The 15,550-nt window shown below is 37.1% G+C and overlaps 1 long non-coding RNA gene and 1 pseudogene across 2 annotated transcripts; one reads left to right on the forward strand and one right to left on the reverse strand.

Annotated features, from left to right (window-relative positions):
- Positions 1–4,244: 4,244 nt before the first annotated feature.
- LOC147286542 (LEAF RUST 10 DISEASE-RESISTANCE LOCUS RECEPTOR-LIKE PROTEIN KINASE-like 2.4 pseudogene) lies at positions 4,245–11,909 on the forward strand (annotated as a pseudogene). Its single transcript, XR_015121791.1, has 3 exons — positions 4,245–5,021; positions 10,649–10,678; positions 10,801–11,909. The product of XR_015121791.1 is annotated as an LEAF RUST 10 DISEASE-RESISTANCE LOCUS RECEPTOR-LIKE PROTEIN KINASE-like 2.4 pseudogene (transcript).
- Positions 11,910–13,064: 1,155 nt separating this feature from the next.
- LOC147286543 (uncharacterized) lies at positions 13,065–14,261 on the reverse strand. Its single transcript, XR_015121637.1, has 3 exons — positions 14,048–14,261; positions 13,644–13,880; positions 13,065–13,557 (listed from the first exon to the last, which is right to left on the reverse strand). It is a non-coding gene; the product is annotated as an uncharacterized LOC147286543 (long non-coding RNA).
- Between the last annotated feature and the right edge of the window lie 1,289 nt (positions 14,262–15,550).

Genomic DNA, 15,550 nt, shown 5'->3' on the forward strand with positions numbered 1-15,550 from the left:
TTTTAGTCTTTTTTTTTTCTAAATAAATAAAATAATAATTCATAAATTTAATAAAAAACCAAAATGATCATGCATTTGTGAGAAAGAGTTAGAGGAGACTGAGAGAAGTATTAATGTACGTTCTTAAATATTTCATTTGATTAAGAGACAAAAATAAAAATTTTCATTTGGATTAATGGATGGTTTTAGAAAGATAGTTCTAGATTTTGAAAATAAGCTTAAGAACCATAGAAATACTAAAACAATTCCTTTTTCTTTAATAACTTCTCAAAAGTAAACAACCATTACAGAAGTTTTGTGAAACACGTGTCATTGAATTAGTTAGGAGACAGAGCGAATTTTGGGATCCAATGAGCTAGATTGGGATTAGGTCGGTGGAATTTGATAAACCAATGCTAGTTAGTTTGTATAAAAAAAACCCTAATTGCCACCCCCCAAACGCTCTCTTCTCCCTCCTCAACTCTATCTCTCTCACCAAGTATTTCCATATATGGGTAGGGGTGGTGGCTCCTGTGTTCCTCACAGGCCCGCTGCTCCTACTCCTACCTCTCCCTTCTCATTTTCTTCTTCATTTGCTGTTTTGGTTTGTACTCAAGGATACTCTCCTCACTGTTTGTGAGAGCTTTTTCATCTCCATGTGAGAGTAATTTCTTCTCAATAAATTAGAGCTTTTCTGATCGCTTTGGTTTGGTCTGTCCATGGTTTTGTGCGCGAGCTACGCGTTGTGCGGCATCGAATCCTAGTTTAGCGATGCTTAGTTGCTCTCTGAAGATCTTTATTCCAGTTTGTCTCTGATTCTCGTCACAAGGTGTAGGGATGTGACTATGCTCACCGGTACTGATCATGCAAGTTACTACTGCCCGATCTGCTACCTTGATCTACTATCTAACTTGATTTAGAGATGGTTGATTGTGAACCCAAACGCGACTAGTTCGCTATTCAACAGTGCATCGCTGGCTCTATTTGGCGGCTGTAGTGTCTACTCGATGCCGACGTTACGAGATTGGACTCTTATTTCATTGTAAGCGTTTTGCTTGTTAGCCTTATTGGTATAAGGCTTCTTGCCATAACTTTTTATTTTCTATGCCTTTTTGGCTATTTTAATGCAATTTTATTGCTTTATCAAAAAATGCTAGTTAGTTTGTAATGCTATCAAAAATTAAAAATCACTACTATACTCATTAAATTTGTTTCTTAAGAGTTTTTTTATATATTTGAATTTAGATCAACTTTGAATTTGATTTATTTCTAACAAATACATACGAAAATTTTTTGAGTCTAAATGTTACATATACCAATTTTTTTTCTTACATTTGTTTTTCCAACCTATGTAACATTTTAACATAGTTTGCGCAACACATTTTTTTTTAACAGAAAAAAAAACTGTGGCACCCTACGTAATAATGCCAGGTAAGTTGGAAAAAAAAAAACTAATTGAAAAGAAAATTTAAGGCTGAAGTTCAATTTAGACACTAAACTATTGAGGGTATTTCAACTGCATCCATCATCTACAAAATCATTCAAATACATACCCCATCTAAAATTTAAATTGAAAACATGAATTTTTCTTCCTGAAAGTTTGAATTAGGTGATCTATTCACTTAATTAACTTGATTAAATTCACTTTCAGTGATCGAACCCCAATTTTTATTTTATATGATCAATCAGGAACTAGTCAAACAGACACAACTCTGACGATGCAGTAACTAAAATCTGAAACTCCAGATTGACTTGTAAATTCAAAACAACCTTAATAAATACCACAAGTCAAAACACACCAAGGAATTGAGTGACACCCTATGGACTCAAAGGATCCATCAATGTAGGCATCCCAGTGCTATCAACAACTAAAGTGGTGTGTGGACAGATTTAAGAAACTTTCATTTAGCATACATGTTCTAAGTTAACATGCTAAAGTGAAGTGTGTGATCTTGTAAAGTTATTTCCAGATTAATAATCAGCAACACATAGGAAACAAATCACAAACAAGCCACAAGATTGTTCACCCAGAAAACCACTAACGGTTAAAAACTGGGGGTCTTTCCAGCTGACCAAGCAATCCAATAACAAAGGTCTCAATACAAGAAATCACACAACAAGCTCATACACTCTAGTCCTAATACTAAGTGGCAGCTGCTTACCATTGTGCATTCTTGTGCAAACTCCTTGATGCTAGCAATCAATCTTCATGTCGCTGGCAGCTCCTCCTTGGGCTCTTCAACGCATGGCACCGATTGCTCCCAAGCAAGTGGATTCAATGATATGGATGAGAAATGATGTGCAAATCTGGATTCTATAAAAATTAGCCTTCTCAAGAAAGAGTCATGAAAAGGCTAATGGAGAATCCTTCAACAAAAAATCTAAATGAATGTGTTTGAAAATATATGAAAAGATTTCAACTAACACTCAAACCCATTCAGATTTTTCATGAAAAACAAGTTAAGAAAATCATTTAGTTTTTGGAAATCAAAAGCATTTTCTTACTTGATAAAAGATGAGCACACACCCAAAATACCCACTAAACATTATGCTTGATAACACACACAAAAAAGTCTGAACCGAATCATCCATATACCCTTACACACACACACGCTATTCCCGTGTTTGCCCGAGCCACGTGGAAGCCATTCAATGGCTGTCCACAAGAGACGAAAATAGGGCATATTCCTTTTGTCCTGGTGGGGTATCCTAGTATTGCTAAGTATAGGAATGAGGAGCTGTAAAATCAGAAATTGCTTTATTTTGCAAAAACCAGAAATGGAGAAGATGATGAATAGTGCTGATGTGTGTGTAGGTGTGTGGCGTGAATGACAGAGATGCAATCAGATCTGATTGATACAGTGGGGGGAACCAAGTCATGTGCAATGCACATGCATGTCTAGTAAAAACAGAAATTGGGCTTTCAATGAAATAGGCTTTAATAAGTAAAACCCGAAATGGCCCCACTGCAGTGACTGCCACATAAGTATCAGCCACTGTACGTGAAGAACATTGTTCTTTATGTTCAGTGAATGACTAGTCAAATAGACAAAAAACTGTTATTTTCCTGAAATGAATGAAGTGCAGTATACCTTGAGTCTTTGTTCATTCTTGACTTCTTCAATACAGCTGAACTTGTCCTTAATCTAGCCTAGAGCTTGTGAGTGATTAAATAAAAATAAATACAATGGTTTTGACAAGGAAAATAGCCAATATAACAAATCCTAGAAACTAACACTTCCTCTTTTCTTTTTTTACCCCTCTCTCTCTCTTCCCTCTTTCCAGCCAACCCTCCTAACCCAGCCCCTCCTGACCCACCCCAACCACAACCTTCCCGACCCCAACTATAGCTCATGGGGAGATGGTCGGCACAAAGGAACCAGCTGGTGGCCTTGGGCCACCGAGAAATGGCCGGCCTTGGCTGGGTTGAGGTGCGCACAGGGAGAGAGTCGCGCGGTAAAGGAGAGGGAAGAGCAGGATGGTCGGGGGGAGAAAGAGGAGCTGCGAGATGGTGGCTGGTGGTGCTGCACCGGCTAGGCTTGGTCGGAGTTGGCCTGGTCACGGTTGGACTGTGCGAAGTCACACTAGAGAGAAGGAAGACACAAGGAAGAAGAAGGAAAATCAAAGAAGAGAGAGAGAGAGAGAGAGTTGGGTAAGTGGAAGGGGAGGGTCCGGCGAGTTGTAGTGGGGGTGGGGTCGGGAGGGGTTGGGTTAGGAGGGTTGGCCAGAGAGAGAGAAGTGAGAGATAGTGGGAGGTGGAGGTGGAGAGGGATAAAAAATGAAAAGAGGAAAAAGAATTCATTTTTTCAATTTAGATTTTAGATGGAGTATGTTTTGAAGTGATTTTGTAGATGATGGATGCAGTTGAAATACCCCTTATAGTTTAATGCCTAAATTCAACTTTAGCCAAAAATTAAACTAAATAGCCCTTTCTTTCTAAATAAATTAAAAAATAGCCATTTTCCTTTTTGGAATTTAAAATCAGGACGTCTCTGCTTGTTTAATCTTACTTGACTAAGCTGGCCAAAAATAAATTCTCACTTGACTAAGAAGACATGGATCTCATTCCCATGAAGAAACTTTTGGCCTGCCTTAAATAAACCTTCAATCAAGTCAACAAAACCCGTCCAAGTCCATAATAATCTTTCAATAACGTCACGATCACCGTCCCATCTCTGCTCCCTAGCTTCCCTCCAACCACCAAACTCATCAATTCATCCTCAGAATATTAATTCATTTCTCCAACAATTTCTCTTCCCCTGAAATGAAAATGAACTCCTGGCTTTTATCTTTCACATTTTTAGTTTTCATCATCAAAAATATTACTCCATCTTCAAGCTTCGATGGGTACAAAACTTGTAGTAACACCTTCAACTGCGGAAGCATCACCAAAGTGGGTTTTCCTTTCTGGGGAGATGGCAGGCGAGAGAGCTGTGGCTACCCCCAACTCAACCTCAATTGCTCCAAAAATATTGTCACCCTTATAGACATCATGGAAGTCAAATACCGAGTATTGGGTATAAACCTGGAATCCCAAACACTCAAAATCGCCCGAGACGACTACTTGGACAAAATTTGTTCACCAAATTTCAACAACACAGTCCTCGATCCCAATCTTTTCGAGTACGTTTCGGGCTCTTTGGATGTCACATTGTTCTGCAATTGTTCTGATGGCGTTTCGGGCGCTGAGAAGTTCACTTGCCCCGACGGAGAAACTTATGAGGAGTTTTATGTTGTCCCGGCGGCTGTTGCAGGTTCTCCCCTGTGCAAGGCGAGCGTGAGTGTTCGGATTGCAGCGACGAGTTACAATTTCCTGAGTAACGAGAATTTGACGGAAGTGGAAGAGGCGGTGAGAGAAGGGTTTGAGGTGAAGTATATGGTGGATGCTGCGGAATGTGGTGACTGCGTGGATTCCAAGGGAGTTTGTGGGTATGATTGGAATGTGAATCACACCATTTGCCACTGCCAAAATCAGACTTCTGTATCCACTACATGTTCTGCCACGTCAGCAGCTGCACGGCCGGCAGCGGCACCAGCTAAAGGTACGTACAACTTTGGCAATTAATTTGCTGCCATAACTCCCCCAATTCTTAAGGGAGAGAAGCAGCGCACTAGCACTAGGCCAAAACCATTGGCAATTAATCTTTTAATTGTCTTTCCTATAACAACTTTGTTAGTGAAGGTCTGTTTGGTAGTATTTTGGAAACGTCTAAAATTGTTTTAAATAGTAAAAAATAATAGAGATAATTAGGCTTAAATCATTTAGAAAAATAATTTTTAGATAAAAAACGAGAGTGTTTTAAAATTTATAAGAAAATCTTTTTAATTTATAATATTTTATAAAAAAATTCTTTTAATTCATAATAAAATCTTTTTAATTTATAAGAAAATTATTTTAATTCATAATAAAGTCATTTCTCGATTTGAAGGGTATTTACCCATATTTGAAGGGTATTTCCCCTCCTAGGGTGTATAGTGGGCTTTATAAAGGCTGCATGTTAGGTCCCAAAATCTTGAAGTTAAAACCTAACATAAAGTCGTTGAAAAAGAAAAATAAAAGACTTAATTAAAAACTCTAAATCACTACTGATTTTAATCTATGAAAAACTTATAAAATAGACTATATTCTAAGTCTCCCCAAATAATATTGGTATAGTGTTTGGCAAAAATGAATGAAAGTGCTTCGGTATTATAATAGCACTTTTTAGGGCTTGTTAGGGAAGTCATTGATAGGTGTTTGAAGGCCGGCCTTGAGAGAGTAGGCGATCGCCTCGAGCCCCAAAATTTTGTAGAGCTTATGTCAGACCCAAGTAAATCACGTGAATATGCACGAAGGTCGATGGCTTCATTTATATAGTTTGCCTTGGGCCCCCAAAATCTCAGAACCGCCCTGAGTGTTTCCTCAAGAAGCACTTCGAAATACATTTAAATGAATTATTTTATTAAAAAGTTGTAGACAGATAATAAAAACGCTTCTAACAAAAACACTCTCAAACATATCTGAAATTTGTACTTTGACTTATTAATGAAAAAACAAGGGTTACATCTAATGAAACTCAAACCTAAGCTACGTACATGGGTGAGTCTTTTTGTGTGTGCTCAATATATGTGTCAATATACACAAGAATGTTCATTAATTTAAGTTCAAGCAATAGAACATCACAAGAAGGAGCCCTAGAACTATGACTGAAAACTTACCTCAAGCGGATGATCTTAACAGATGCACTATAAAGAGGCTAACTTAACCGATGGAAGGGGTTTAGGCTCTCCATGCTGCAAGAGGAGACGAGGGAAATCACCCCCTCACAGCATCCAAAGCCTCTACGGTTTTGGGCCTAACTTTCATATATAGTAGCTGTCATATAAGAGATGTAGCTAGACTGAAATAATACCCGACAACTCTACGCAAGCGCCTTTAAATTTTTGAATTTTTGAAGCATCTATCGACTACTGGGGGGTAATTGGGTGTATCGAGCAAAATCCTAATTTGCTGAGCAAGTTTGGTAAATTTTCTTGTTTTCCTAAGAGTCCTAGACATGTTAGAACCTCTGTTTAGCATTAAGGATAATCCTTGGACAAGTCTACCTCTAAGTTGAGGTTTACAAATTAACTAATGCCCATACACAAGATGTAATCAAGCACACGTACATGTCGATCACATGTGAATGAACTTTGTCAAAACTAATGCTTAAATTATTTTCAAAGTCAAATATGTACAATAATTCTATTGGTTTCAATCAGAGAAATGAACAAAATTCTATGAAAGTTCTTTGCCTAAAAGTTCTTATAGGGTTAAGCTATGAATGTCAAATGAAGTTGATGCTTTATTACAATATGTGACTAACTCTTCAGCAGTAAAAGCTTTTTTTCCCCCTCTGGATGCTTTCCTCTTTTGTTTCTTTAAGTTGCAATATTAGGTATAAGTTTGCTATATTAATTCCTTTGTTTTCTCTCTTTTTTTGGGTTGTGCATTTTGATTAATTTGACTTGGGTTTTATCTTTAAATTAGATTTCTTCATAGGGCTCAAACTCGAGTGGTAAATATAAGACCTTCTCCTCCCTTTTGAACCGAAAAAAAGTTGGATATTTTGAGCATATTTCCCTGTCGCTGTGGGGTTGGCCTCCCCAAACAAAAGTCATGGAATATTCTTCTATGTTTATTATTTCCTTCTTGTCATGTTCTACCTTTCCTAACTCCATCATCCATTGACTTTGTCTCCACCTTCTGGGAGAACCACATTTTCCATCCCTCAATAGAGAACAATCCACAAATCATTTGAGTGGGTTAGGAAATTAGAAACCCAAATAAAAACATATAAATTCCAAGTAGACTTAATAAAACTAGTCTATGCCGTATAGCGTTGGCAGGTGTAACAGAGAAAAGACAAGATTAGGCCTCTTCCATTTCTATCTATTCCATTCATTGAATATTTCAAAGGCCTATAATTCAAGACTTGGCGCGTACAACAACTATATTACAATGAAACAACAACAACCATAACTCTTTCCATATATTTTCATTTGCAACCTCTACTTCATTCCTCTAAAACATGGATTCTCCTATGCTTCAATCTCTGATTCCTTTCCTTCTAATCAGTGGCGGAGCCAGAAAATTTAAACAATGGGGGCACCTAAACAATGCAAGCTACTTGTTTTGAAGTGACAATTCAAGTATTTTTTATTTTGTTAGAAAACTTCTTAATTTTGTACTCTCTTTAATTTTTTTATTAACTGTTGCGACAACACAGGCATCATCACTTACCCCTTTTGGGGAGTAAACTGACCCAATTACTGCAGTGAACCTTGGTTTGAGGTCCAATGCACCGATCTGCAACAGATTGGAAAGAGAAGGACATAGGAGAAAAGAGAGAGAGATGAAGAAATCAAGGCATCCATCTCAAAACTAATTGGTAATGGGAGAGTAGCTCAAACTCTTACAAGCCACTATGTAAGGTTATAGTTTTCCAATGTGAGATAACACTCCACATTCTCACACGCCCCCGCACGTATAGTGTTACTTAAGCCAAACACGTCGACAACTCATATTGGGTGATGTGGAGCACGTGTGGCCACTAGGCCTAACACACGTGGGCGAACCTGCTCTGAAACCATGAAGAAATCTAAGCAATCATCCCAAAACCAATTGGCAATTGGAGGAGTAGTCCAAACCTTTACAAGCCACTATGCAAGGTTATATTTTTTCCAATGTGGGATAACACTCCACATTCTCACAAGAGAAATGGAGAGAGGAGAGAGAGGGAGAGAGAGATAGAAGAGAAATGGCGGGTTGAACCGCCACCGACCTTGCCGGCAACAGGGGTGGCTGAGGGTGGGGTCAAGGTGAAGACAAAGGAGGACATAAGAAAGAGAGTAAGGGAGAAAGGAGAGAGAGAAAGAGACAGAGGGAAGGGGGAGAGAGAGAGAGAATATGAGGACGCACAGTGGGATGGACCACCGGCGACAATGGCGGCAGGGAGTTGGGACTTAGGGTGGCTGGTTTGTTTGGTAGTCCTTTATGGTCATTTTAGGTTGGGCTAAAATGGTAATTCATTAAATGCAAGAGAAGGGTGTGTAATGAGAGGAAAAAAGGTGTGCATATATATAGCAGCATTCAAGAAAAAATGGTGTGAGGTAAGAAAGGGATGTGTAGTGAGAAGAAAAATGGTGTGCATATAGTAGCTCTAAAAAATAAACTCACATAGTCAAATTAAAAACTCTCAAAAAATTTAAAATTCAAACAAAAAATCACCTTCACCCTTACCATCATACAACACCCCCACCCCCACCACCCTCTCATTCCTCCCTCCCCTCCCTCCATCCCACACCTCGCACCACCCCCATCCTCCTCCCCTATCTCTCTCTTTTTATCCCTCTCCTTCTCTATCATGTTTCTCATCCTTTCTCTCTCCTCGCTCTAGTACAAGTGCTCAGATTTTTTAAGAAAATAGTACATATATTGCGTTTGGTGGTTCTCTGGCGTCGATCGGCGGAGCTATATTCCTTAGGTTTCGCAGATCGTCACCAAGTCGATCTAAAGGGATTGGCAACGGTAGTCAGTGACCGGCGCTAGAAGAAGGGATCGTGGTCATGGGTTCAGATCAAGAGAGAGAAAGAGGGGAAGAGAGAGAGAGAGAGAGAGAGAGAGAGAGAGAGAGAGAGAGAGAGAGAGAGAGAGAGAGAGAGAGAGAGAGAGAAGAAAAGAAATAAAGGGTGATATTGGGATAAGGGAGGCTACTGGCTATGGTCGCCAGTGGTGGAACGACTGGAGGTTGGCTGGGGGTGGTGGACAGTGTGGGTATTGTTGGTGGTTTATTTTATTTTATTTTATTTTTGTAGGTTTTAAATTTTGATTGATGACGGTTTTTGTTGCAATATCAGGAGGCAAAAGTGGTAATAAGCATTGTATTTTTGTGAAAGATGAACAACATAATGGCAGTTTTAGAGGGATTTTAGAGAAAATAAATGAGTTTAGTTGATTATTATTTTTATTTAAAAATTGTTAATTTTCATTCTTCGTCTGCTTTTTAGAAATATTTTTTCATTTTTATAAAAAAAAAAAATTCAATTTTTTAAATTTATTTAAGGGCAATTTGAACCGTCAATTCTTTAAATTTACCATCAGAAATAATCTATGCAAAAATTTAACAAATTTACCATAAAAAATATAATCATCTAATTATTGTCCAACAAATAGATTAAGAGTGGTGAATAAAAAAGCTTAATTGTGTTTTTACCTCCCATCCAGATATTTATTTGTCCCACGTACTTTACCACTTACAACTATTCTTGTGTCCCACTTTACCTTTTTTCATTCATTCCGTCAGCTAATCTGTCAATAATATTAATGACAAAAATGCCCCTACCAAGTCAGCATTTTTGACGGCTTGGGTGACGAAATAGATGGAAAAAGATAAAGTGCAACCAAGAAATAGTAAAGTAGGACAAATAAACATCTGAGTAGTAAAGTGAGAATCAACTAAAATTATGGGAGGTAAAAAAAAATTAAGCGAGGTAAAAAAAAATTAAGCTGAATAAAAATGAACTCAAAATCAGCAAAACTTTAAATTCAATGATTTTTTTAGCATTAGTCAATGGCAAATGGCCTTGAAGGATACCATTAATTGTCTCCATTATTACTTTGTATCACATATACGCTTTATATATATTAAAATTGCTCTAAAGCTAACTAATTAGCAATTTAATATAAAGTTAACCACCTTTTTGGGCTCAGCACGAGATATACTTTCATAATTCGAACCGTTTATTTTTTAGACTCACTTCAAATATCATCTTTGTGAAAAATCTCCAAAATCGAAAGTCATTTAGCCATTTGATTTTAATAACAACCATTTATATGCATTCATCGAAAACAATGTTCGTCTATTTATGTGATCACAATTAGATAACGAAATGATTTCCGATTTAGTTGATTGTTTACAATCATGATCTTTGAAGTAGGGCTCAAAAAATGGACTGTTCGGATTTTGACATTAGTTATGTAATGGGCCCAAAATGGTGATTAGATACATATTAACAGTTAGTTTTAGAGCATCTCTCTCTCTCTCTCTCTCTCTCTCTCTCTCTCTCTCTCTCTCTCTCTCTCTCTCTAACTCTTATGATTATTGGAGAAAAAATAAGACCTCTTATGATTTAACCTTTTTGGTTCCAGGTTCACGTCGTTGGCTAGCTTTTCTTATAGGTACGTATATATAGTGAAATATATAACAAATAGAAGTTTCTTTCAATATTTCTTTTCCTCTTTTTTTTTTTTTTTTTTTCCTTCTTGCACAAATTAATAACTTTAATAGTTTTTGAATATAGCCATTTTGGAAGGTGTTTTTGGGACCAGCATAATCGTTGGTTGTATTATATGCATATCAAGGAAAAGAAAGGTCATATTCAAGAAATATAAAAGTAATGAGTTTGATGTCGAAGCATTTATAAGGAATTATGGATCACTTACCCCAAAGCGGTATAGTTATTCGAATGTGAAGAAAATGACAAACTCATTCAAAGATAAAATAGGCAGAGGAGGATATGGCACTGTGTACAAAGGAGAGCTACCCGAAGGCCTTATTGTGGCAGTAAAAGTCCTAAGCGAGTCCAAGGGTGATGGAGAAGAATTCATTAATGAAGTTGCTAGCATTGGAAAAACTTCTCATGTCAACGTAGTCACTCTTTTGGGATTTTGTTATGAGAGGTACAAAAGAGCTCTGATTTACGAATACATGCCTAATGGATCTCTGGATAAATTCACACATGACCGCAGATCTAATGAAAATTATCGGTTAGAATGGAACACATTATTGGAAATTGCAGTTGGAGTTGCGCGAGGACTAGAATACTTACATGGTGGTTGTAACACAAGAATTCTGCATTTTGACATAAAGCCTCAGAATATTCTCTTGGATAAAGATTTCTGTCCTAAAATATCTGATTTTGGCCTTGCAAAACTATGCAAAACAAAGGAGAGTATTGTGTCGATGCTGGGTACAAGAGGGACTGTAGGTTACATTGCACCGGAAGTATTTAGTCGGAACTTTGGAGGAGTATCTCACAAATCTGATGTTTACAGCTATGGGATGTTGGTTCTCGAAATGGTTGGAGCAAGAAAGAATTTGGATTCTGGAGTGTCTCATACTAGTGAAATGTTTCTGGATTATGTTTATAAAGATCTAGAGTTGGAAAATGATGAAAATATTTTTGGGGTTACATTAGAAGAGGAGAAGGAGATAGCAAGAAAGATGATATTAATAAGTTTATGGTGCATTCAGACCATTCCATCTGATCGGCCATCAATGAGCAAGGTGGTAGAGATGCTGGAAGGACCTCTTCATTCCTTGCAAATTGCACCAAAGCCTTTCTTGTTTTCACTTACAAGACCTGTAGAAGAATCTGTGACCACATCCCAACCATCTGAAACAAGCTAGGGCTGTATTAATTATGTGCTTATTAGGAAATTCAAGCTGAATTGTAAAAATATTTTTAGTTTGTGAAATTGAAACAATTTTCATTACGTAGAAAGTGAAAAAAAAAAAAAAAAAAACCAATTTTCATTATATAAAAAGTCAAAATGAAAGCCATTTTCATTTTTACTTTGTAAAATTTCTAAAACCACATCTGTGACTCAAAATTGTCAAAATTAAAAGAACAATATTAACGTAGAAATTTCGCAAAAGTATAGTGACCGAAAGTGTCATTTGACCTTAAATGAATGTTTTATAGATTAGAGTTTTAATTGACTTTTTAATTTTGGGTGAACTGAAATAGTAAAAAAACTTAGCTGAATTGAAAAGAAACTTTGGTTTAGTACCTAAACTGAAACTGCCCCTCAATTTTATTTCAACAGCAGTACAAAAATCTTTTTGTATTTCAGTTTTGGGGGCAGATCTGTGACATTAGTTTTGGGTGGGTTGTAATTTTAATTGTGATCCTTTAACTGAACAGTTCATTTACAAGTTGTGTACCCTACTGTACCTAGCCATGAGAAAAATACAACCCACCCAAAGAAGACTTATAAATCCAATAAAATTATGCTTGAATTTCGATATGACCAGTAAATTCCCAGTTCTCTAGACCCAGATGCAATTATAAATACCAAATTACAAGGAGTGCTGAAACTAAAGGTATTTGGTGTTTAAATGAGGCTGATTTTTCATAAGAAACACAAAGCAGGGTTTCCCTCAAATCTCTGAATATACATACAAATGAAAAATAAAATTTATGTGAACAACACACGCTCAAATCTATTCCACTGAGAATAGATACATCGTTAAATAAGTGGAAGGAGAAATCGAATACCTTATCAAGTGGTTATCAGCGCATAACTTTATTTCAACTGCTTTCCATGTAATAACAAATCACCACACTAAAACATTTTATTACTATTTTCCACAGCAGAACATCTAAAACAATTAGAATAGGTAGCAATTTCTAGCTTGAGAGATGGAAATGGAATGTGATTGGTAACATAACCATAAAGTATAGTTACCTCTCCTGATCTCAACCAAATCATGATAACTAGAATCCCAATAAAATGCAATCCCCAAACCACTCTTGCTTAGTTTTTTGCTAAACTAAATATTCACTTATATTGTTCGCCAGATTGATGCTGCAAGAAGCATCTTTTTATCAGTTCTGTCTGGTGTCCACCTAAACTGGACAGAGTTATAGATGTTATAGCAAAACTTCGTAAAATAATATGTCAAAAAATCAATGTTCTAGCCATGCATTCCGAGTTGGATTTACAATTTCAAGTTATAAGCAGATGTGGGTTTTAACTTAGGTTGCAATCATGGTAAAAAAATCAACTGAAGAATTTGATCCATATGAATTTTCTCAACCAATAGTTATAGACTTTATGTAATCTCTTGAAAATTAATTAAAGAATTTTGCAATGCTAATACCTTCAAAGTTGTTATTCATTTTTTCGTACCATAGAAATTGTGTGGTTAAGTTTCCACCTCCCTCTGCAATTAAGAGGGAGTGAGGAAGGCAGGGAAAATCAAAAGAGAGAGGAGATATACTTACATGTATAACGAGGACAGGACAGTTCACCATTGGTATTTTTTCGATATTCTGGAAAAACATAATATTAAATATAAGCCCCATTTGCAGGATGAAACAAGCGTGCAGTACAGAATCGATCACTGGTACCAAAATACCTTGTAAATATCAAACCAGTATGTCCGTTTGACAGGGTACAAAACCCTCAGCCCAGACAAAATGGGACTGTGTAACACAACACCTCTCAAGGTTGGTATACGTGATGCAAGATCAACAGTGGGGCCACTACCGACAGACTGACCATATAATATTAGTTGTTCGTCTTTAACCCCATATTGCTCCTTGAGATATTTGTATGCTTCATCAATGTCTGCATATGTATTACATTCACTTGCCTGTTTCAAAAGGAAAGGGCAACTGTTACATCATTATATATGTTACACAATAAAAATCAGAACAGCTATTAAATTCATCCAAAGATGGCTAGACTTATTCAAGCGAAGTAGATGAAGTATCAATGACTGAATATGCCAAATCTTTAATTTATAGGAGAACGACAAACCTGATGATGATTTTGTTGCAGTTGATTTGCCACATGTGGCTGCATAGGTCTGGTCTTGGCAAAAGCAAAGGAATCCACCACCATTACTAGTGTCAACGCCACACTTTCCTCCTGAATCCTCACAATTCTTGCATTGACAATTATCATTTACCGCCCTTGTACAGCTCACAGAAGATTCAACTGAAGCATCTTGTGTAATATAGTAAAATGGGGTGGTTGAGGGTGGTGTTATGAAAACTCGGAGGGCAGATAGTACCCCAGTAATCCTGTCTAGCAACTTTTAAAGTCGGAGGACTATCAGAAGCCATTCCAAGGATTCTGAGCTCGATATCAATGCTGGTGATCACTGGGATGTTGTTTTTGCATTGGACCTCGAAAGGGGTACGTGATGTTTATTCTGCCCCCGCAGTCAATGGTTTGGTTGCAGTTTGTATATTGTGGATCATCGGCGCATAGACATAGCTCGAAGTTGATTGAAATAATCAAAAGAAAAGGAATCAAAGATTGAAGCAGAAGGGAATGCATCTAGCTTAGACGAAATGTTCAGAGTACATTAGAGGCAAAGTTATTCAACCTACTTTACAAGGGTGTGATACGAATGGGTTGTGAAATAAAAAAGATACGCTAGTACACAAGCCCCAAGACCACACACACCGCGCTGTGAAGAACAACAAACCAGAAAAGAATAGCAGAATAGGAAAAGGCACCAAAACTAAACTCTACTGCTCGGAAGAAACCTCTGTACACTAAGGAAGATAAAACTAGTGAGGTCTTAGTTGATGAGCGCCTAAAAGCAATTAATCACCAACAGCTGGACCTATTAACTAGATAAAGGCTATAAAGTAAACTAATTAACAGCTGATAGGCCTTGAGCCACATAAACAAAACAGAACAGTAAATGATGTTTTATGTTTCCAATAGAAACTTTAAAGCTTAACACTCACCCTTAAAATGATTTTTGGAAACTAGCCCAAGCTTTGCATAAAGAGCTTCAAAGGGTCCTTTGGAGAGAGCCTTGGTGAATAAGTCTGCAACATTATCCTTACTCCCCACCTTCACATTGTTGATTGTACCATCAAGAACTTTCTAACAAATGAAATGATGCTCAATTTCAATATGCTTTGTTCTAGCATGACACACTGGATTTGAAGCGAGCTTGATAGCACTTTGATTGTCACCAAACAGACTGGATTTCAATATGTTGGCTTGTGAATAAGCAGATAGACATCCTTGATGAGTCTTCAAAGCCAAACACACTCTTGTGCAGCAAGTGTAGCAGCCTTATGTTGGTTTTGGCTCTAATTGGACCCACTTGGGTTTGGCCCATTTATTTCGCCCATTTGTTTGAGTGGCCTATGTTATAATTATATCAATGCTATAGTTTACATTCCGTAATGTCAATTGGAAATCAAATGTCAATTGGAAATCAAACTCCAGTTCAGATTACTTACCGTGCGGAAGTGTATTGAATTAGTGTAACCACCTCAATGTTACGGCCTCGAT

Source organism: Dryas octopetala, chromosome 4 (assembly GCF_963921425.1).
Source record: "Dryas octopetala chromosome 4, drDryOcto1.1, whole genome shotgun sequence".
NCBI lineage: Eukaryota > Viridiplantae > Streptophyta > Magnoliopsida > Rosales > Rosaceae > Dryas > Dryas octopetala.